This window comes from Rhagoletis pomonella, unplaced genomic scaffold (genome assembly GCF_013731165.1).
Source record: "Rhagoletis pomonella isolate Grant_MI unplaced genomic scaffold, Rhpom_1.0 Rhpom_scaffold_00010, whole genome shotgun sequence".
Taxonomy (NCBI): domain Eukaryota; kingdom Metazoa; phylum Arthropoda; class Insecta; order Diptera; family Tephritidae; genus Rhagoletis; species Rhagoletis pomonella.
In genome coordinates this window covers 15,780,609-15,788,054 of record NW_023458564.1, presented here as the reverse complement: position 1 = coordinate 15,788,054, position 7,446 = coordinate 15,780,609, and the positions used below count along the sequence as shown (strand labels likewise).

Below are 7,446 nucleotides of genomic sequence, written 5' to 3'. Positions count from 1 at the left end.
TTGATTTTTATTATTATTTATTTGATGCAAAAACATTATTTGATGCAAAAACCTTCCGACTAATTGATGCCCAATACCATTTGCTTATTTTACATATTACATAGATTGTTAATTTTTTAGGTACATGTATTAAAAATATTTTTTGACAAATTTTAGTACTTTTTGGAATATTTATCCTAATAAAAAAAGATATTTAGTAAAAAAAGATTCGAAAGCATTAAAAAAATGATATATGTACATGCAACTGCATAAATGAATTGAAACTGAAAGTATTTACAAACAAGTTTTTCGCAAATATATGTGGCTATGAAATATTTTTCCATAACTACAATTTCATAGAATCATAGAATATGCTGCCCGACCTCTTATGGGAATTTTTATGCATACATTTTATAAATAAAAATCAATTTATAAAATAAACCCCAAAGGTCAACATAAAATCAAAAAAGGAAAATTTAATTACATTAAAAAAATAAAAACAAAAAAATAATTCTCCAACTGGGATTTGATCCCCAGCAAAAATGCAACACGCGAAAATAATCTCGCGCCTCTAGCGAATCCGCCACACAACACATTGAAATCGCAGCGCTTAAGCAGTGTTTTACGATGTCGTTCAATTTCAAGCGCAAGCTTGCGACGCTCAAATTTCGTGTAATTGTGTGTGCTGAAAACCACCATCGTTTTGCCAAATTTTATTAATTGATGAATATGTACATATTTTGATGTTTAATCAAGAAATTGAATATTATCTATCAACATTGAAGAAATATTAAATTAAATGGTTATGATCATATGCTTAAATTAATATTTACTTGTGAATATTACATAGATATAGATGTGCATATGTACAGGTAAACAAACTATGTACATACATTAATACATATATGTTTGAACTATAGTAAATTTGCTCGAAGTGTGGTGGCACGGAAAAATTTTTGGTATGGTGGCAGCCGACACTTCTCTACCGACACCGTCGGTCGAGCGGTGCACTTAGTCGACGAGTGGTATATTTGGCCGACTGCACCCCAAAATTTTTGCGCAACAAAAACGGTCCACTGGAAAAGCGCCTTCTCATTTATAAACGTTCTCTGTATAAACGTTCTCTGCCAAAATTTTTGCGCAACAAAAACGGTCCACTGGAAATGCGCCTTCTCATTTATAAACGTTCTCTGTATAAACGTTCTCTGGTAGTGCGACATCTCTTGAGAAAAAATTAGGTAATTTTACGAAACATAAATCTGGTATAATTGTAGCTCGTACAACAACCATCAGTGGTGAAAAACTTAGTATTAATGGTATGGGGACAAAACGTATATTTGATAGGAGAGTGGCAAGTGCCCGGGTAGCTCAGTCGGTAGAGCATTGGACTTTTAATCCAAGGGTCCAGGGTTCAAGTCCCTGCTCGGGCGATTCTAGTTTTTTTAATTTTATTTTTTTTTATTTGCTTAGGGCCGTTTTCTAATGTAAGCAGTAAAGTTGCCTTTACTAACAGGGCAGATAAATTGTTCCTCACTTTAATACCATGTCCCCACCGAAGCTAACCACGTAGTTATGGCTACTGAGTTGGTTATCCCGATAACCCACTTGATTTAGCGTAGTTTCGCCATATAAAAATGACAGCACTTAACCATTTCACTGAGATGGTTAAAAGCTAACCAACTCGAAACCACGTCGAAAGTCTGATACAACCCTGTGTTTGCCCGCCATCTGTGGGTCATTAGCGTTAAAATGTGAAGAATTCGTTCCCTACTAGTGTTTGGATTCAACTAAAATCAATTAGATTTACTCCGATTTTTGAAAAAATTTGAAATCTACTCCCCTACTCCGCTTGACTTCAAATCTATTCCGTTTTTTTCATTCATGCTATGCCCCTCTTGGTGCCGTTTTTTGAGTGTTCACCACCGGTTTCAGTTAAAAAATTGAAAGTTAGCCAAATCTCACTGTTAAAAAGTAACTCTTTCATAGTAATGCGTCAATAAAGTAACATCGTTATTCTTTGATGTATGGCTGCACAAATTGGCGGATGCAGAACTTTACTTAAGTTGTTAAAAAATATATGAGGAATGAAATTTATTTAAAGTAGAAAAGGTTTGCTTTTTAAAAAATTAAGTGTTAGATACGTTCTACTATATTTAAAATGCTAAAAATTACCTAAATATGTAATATATTATCCTTATATTGCCTCGCGTTCTTATTTTGCATGAGTAGAAAATATTTTAGTCAAACAGTTAATGTCAGAAACAAAAATAAAAATTTCAATCTAGTACGGAAAATTGGTTTTTGCTCCGATTTTTGCAGTAATTTAGTCCTGAACCGATTTTGCGGCCGAACACTGTTCTTTACATTTGTACTGTTTTATAAACCTCAAACCGCAGCGTGGACAGCAATAGTTAGTGATGTGGTTAAGTTCGATTTGAGATGGTTAACTTTTTGGTGGGGACATGGTATAAAGTGTTTTCGTTTTCTTACCTTGCTGGTAAAAATTAATTTGTTATTCCGTATAGGGAAACTTCACTACATTTCCGGGAGTGAAACTTCACTACATTCGTCATAAAATTTCAAAGATTGGCAATGCAACGCAAGCAAATATAGAGCAAGAGCAGCTGTTAGCAAAAACCAAAACCTTGGTTGAAATATCTAATATATCTGGCTCATGAACCAAAACCAAACCAAAATTTAAGGTTGGGTACAAATTTTAAAAGTTGCATCGGGTGAGCAACAGTTTATCGATTCGAGAAATTAATGCCCTGATGAGAAAACGAAAACTCGTATATCGAGACGATAAAGTGACCGGTAAACTAAAGGTTAGATGAGAAAACGGCCCTTAAACTACTAAATTAGTGGGCCGGTTATTTATTTGATTGGACACGAGAGAAGCATGTTGTTTATCAGGATGTAGCGAACACAAGTGCGCATTCCATAAACCGCTGTTTGGTTTCGCCGATACTAGTTGCGTTCGCGTAGCTGTTAATTGTTCATGTTTAACCAAAACTTACAAGTTTTTGCGTTCGCGTACGCAAAAAACTTGCAAAGTAGCGGAAATTGAGAGGGCAAAGTGACATTTCATTTTGAGGGGAAGCTGCTGGTTTCTGCTGGAAAAAATTTTGCCAACAGCAATTCGCCAACAGGAAAACAGCTGATCAAAAACAGCTGATCAAAAACAGCTGGTTGGCATTTACGCAAATCACAAAATTGAATTTGATGGTTTGGAAGTTAAAAATTACAAAATGCGACTAATTAAACTTGTAAGAAATAAGTAGTTATTTGTTTAATCAATAAACTGTGCCAGTATAACACTTTGTGATGACTTCGTACGTTTTAAACTTTACACTTTTGAATGTAAATAAAAATTATATCAGCTGTTCGTCTAACTTGCAAGTTTCTGCAAATTTTCTGTTCGCGTACTATTTGGGATATTTTTCTATTGTGAGAGAACAGATGACATTTCGCCGCAATTTGGCAGTTGGTTGGTTTTTACTGGAGATTTTAAGCGAACGCACCTATTGACAATCTGCAAGTAAAAGTAAACGACGCACAGTGTACTTTTTTAGTGGTGTGAGTGATCAAAAAGTCATAACTTTTGAACGGGTTTAAATTTTTCTTCGCGCTTTTTTTGTGTTGTTAAGTAGCCAAAACAAAAAATTTAAAAATGCTCCAATTTTACCTTGAAAAAAATATATATACATATGTATATATTACCACTTCTTTTAGATTATATAAGATTTATCGTTTTTTTTATTTTTATATTGGAAGAGACTTATGTCATTATCAATAGCACTCAAAATTAAAACATAAAAACTGACTTTGTAAACTGACTCGAAAAGGAATTTTAAGTGATACAATTTTCATTCAAACTTCCAGATCTTCGAAAATTTAATTTTTTTGCATTGCAAAGTTTTATGTGGCTATCGTTAATAATAATAATAATAATAATAGATTGGCGCTAACACATATGTTAATGTTTGGCCGAACTTCTCCTCCGATGTGTGGCGTGCGCCTTGATGTTGTCACACAAAGCGGAGGGACCTACATTTTACGCCGTCTCCGAACGGCGATTGTATTTCTATGAGAAGCTGTTTTTCATGGCAGAACTACACTTGGAGGTTTGCCATTGCCTGCCTGGCTATCGTTAACATATTAAAAATTATCGATAAAATCAAAATTTTTAATAATTTTTTAAATTTTATTATGTAAAATCAGCCACAAATTGATTAGAAATCCTATTAGAGTTGAGGAAATTTTTTGCCTGACTTGATATTTTCTTAACGTATGCGGAATGAAATACGGGAAATTTCTAAGCAGATTTAAAAAATTCTGGTAAACGCAGGAGTCAAACTAAGTATACCAAAATCTACTGCGCAATCTTAACAAGCATTCCACTAAAACCTCGTTGTATATTATAATGCTAAAATAATTTCCTTGAAAGCGAACGAACTTTGCAAATTTGCTTGTAATTTTGTATACCGAAACTCAATATCACGAAAAGTAACGTGCTTTTTCAGTTTTTTCTCTATGAGAATTTACAAAGGAAATGTCGGTTTTAAAGAATAGGAAAACACTATAAGGAAAACTCAAGAGTGCGAAAAAACATGTTTCACATAGCAGCGAAATGAGACCATAACAAGAATCATAAATTGCTTGATCTTTCTACAAAATCACAGTGTATAATGACAATAAAGTGCAAAGTAAGCGAAAAAACATTAGAGACTATGCAAGAGCCAGGGATATAATGAAATATGTGCAAACCACTCTACCCAAGATTTTATAAACGTTGAAAAGGAAAATTTGCTTGCACCACATTCATCTCAGTTTTGTACAACGGATTTGAGAAATATTTTTCATTGGGGACCCATAAAAGGACACCTAAATATAACTCTGAACTAATTATCGTCTAAATGGCTAAAAAAATAATAACTCAAATTGGGACAATAAAGTTCTTATTTCATTCCGCATACGCTATAAGTGACAATACAAAAATATAAATTTTTAAATTTTACTTTTTCAAGATTTTCCGCAACTTCTTTTTCCGGTTTTTTACATTGTGTCGAAGTGATGTGATTAGAGGATCGGAAGATATCAAAATTTTCATTAAATCAGCATTTTGGTCTCTCTTGTTGCATTTTCTAGTGTGATTTAATCGAAATTGTTTGTATTCTTTATTTTTCCCCTCTTATGCTTCTTCTGAAAGTTTATTAAGAGGAAAGAAGTAATGCTTTATAATATTTTCACCATGACATAGCACCTTATGTAATGTTGGCGATAATTTTTTGTCTCATCTGCATCTATATTTTCGAGTTTATTGCTCTGAGTATTTTTCTAAATCGCTTCAAAAGTTCCTCATCTATCAAAGAACCGTCTGGCAGTATTTCCGTCATTTGTATTACCGAAACCATGACGGATCCCATCCGCACGGATCTAATCAGATTCGCACTGTCGGAATAATGCGAATGGTATCTATCGGACCGGAATAGGTCTGTTTCCGAGAGATGCCATTCCTATGAATATAATCCTTCCCACTCGCTTCTTATGACAGTGCGAATCGGATTAGATTCGTGCGGATGGCATCCGTCGGATACCGTAATAGGCATGAATTTGTTTCTTTTATTCTAAAAGTGTGTTTGCATTGTTCAACTTTGCGTTCAACATTTGCGTTCAACTCAGCGCAGGGTTGCACGAAAAAAAAGTTGAATGGCTAAAAATATCAAAATATGAAAAAATATCAAAATATTCGCCATAAAAAGGTGTTTGCATTGTTCAACTTTGCATTCAACTTTTGGTTGAATGGCCTTTCAACTTATCGCTTTCAACAAAGTTGGTCGCCAGCCAACATTTAGCCATTCAACTTTTTTTTCGTGCAACCCTGCGTTGAGTTGAACGAAATTGTTGAACGCAAAGTTGAATAATGCAAACACTGCTTAAGTTCCTGTCTTACTTCTTTGCTTTTCCCTAAAACTTTGCTTGTCGAAGCCTGGTGTATTTTTTTATATTTTTCAAATTCCAAGTCATAACCAATTTTCAATTAAATTAAATTTTCGAAATAGGTGGCAACTCGCCACCGCAGTATGCTTTCTTAAACCTCTTTAATTTGATACCAATTTTGCAATATTTAATTTATCTTATTTATTTAATAATAATAATAATAATAATAATAATAATAGATTGGCGCTTACACATATGTTAGTGTTTGGCCGAGCTTCTCCTCCGATTTGTGGCGTGCGCCTTGATGTTGTCACACAAAGCGGAGGGACCTACAGTTTTACGCCGACTCCGAACGGCGATTGTATTTTTATGAGAAGCTGGTTTTCATGGCAGAAATACACTCGGAGATTTGCCATTGCCTGCCGAGGGACGACCGCTGTTAAGAAAAAACCTTTTTTCTATATTTTTTGCGATGTTGCTTTGACCAGGGTTTGAACCCAGGTGCTGCGGAGTGGAAGCGCGCACTGCTTACCACTACACCACAGCGGCCGTATTTAGCTGTATTAAATTTTTCAAACAGGCCTTGCTCAAAAATATTTTCGATAGCAAACTTTCTTAAACCTTTTTATTTGATTTATATTTAATTTATCTTACCAATTTAATTAATTAAAATTTTTGAAAAAGGTGGAAACCCTCCTCAAAAATATGTTCAGCTGTAAGCCTTCTAAACCTCTACCCCATATTGTAATATCTACCTTATCTCATTTATTTACTTATTCTGAAATTTTAAAACAGGTGGCAACTGTCTAAATGTTTTAAGCCATCCGGGTATTATAACGAACAAACCAAAACACAATTGTGAAACTAACTGACAGCGATTTATTTTTATATGTAGGTACATACATACATATATAAGATACATACTAATTGCGTTCCCCAACTTTTCTGGGTTAAAACCTGTGAAACTGTCAAAAAGCAAAAGAAGCCAGAGTACCGAGTACGGGAATGCTTTCTGGAAAATTCCTGTAAATTCTTGCAACTTCTTGCGAGTTAGGGAACGCAACTACTATGTATATAGGTACATATACATATGTATATGGACGATATATTAGGGATGCCCAAATATGAGACAAATTGTGATGCCGGGATTTCGGGATATTTTTTTTAATCATCTCGGGATCCCGGTATCTATCCCGGGATTCATATTGAGTCATAAAGAAAGAGTTTAAACATACCATGAAATAAACTATTTAATATTTACGATATTTATTAAATCAGACAAATCTTAGAGTAATAAATTTTTTAAATGGTATTTAAAAACCATGTGACTGAGGAAGGCAAACATCACAAATAAAAATGTAAATACCAGGTACTTTTGAAAGTAATGATTAATACAAAAAATTTTAAAAAATATACAAAAACAAATTCTCTAAACAAGTTGATTCCACTCCATATAGAAATGGCTAATTTTTTTTTCGCAATTAACTCGAAAATTTTGAGCGTGAACGAGTCGAACTGGCCTCATAT

General features: G+C 33.9%; 1 non-coding gene across 1 annotated transcript; it reads left to right on the top strand.

Annotated features, from left to right (window-relative positions):
• Positions 1-1,336: 1,336 nt before the first annotated feature.
• Positions 1,337-1,409, top strand: Trnak-uuu. Its single transcript has one exon. It is a non-coding gene; the product is annotated as a tRNA-Lys (tRNA).
• Positions 1,410-7,446: the final 6,037 nt, after the last annotated feature.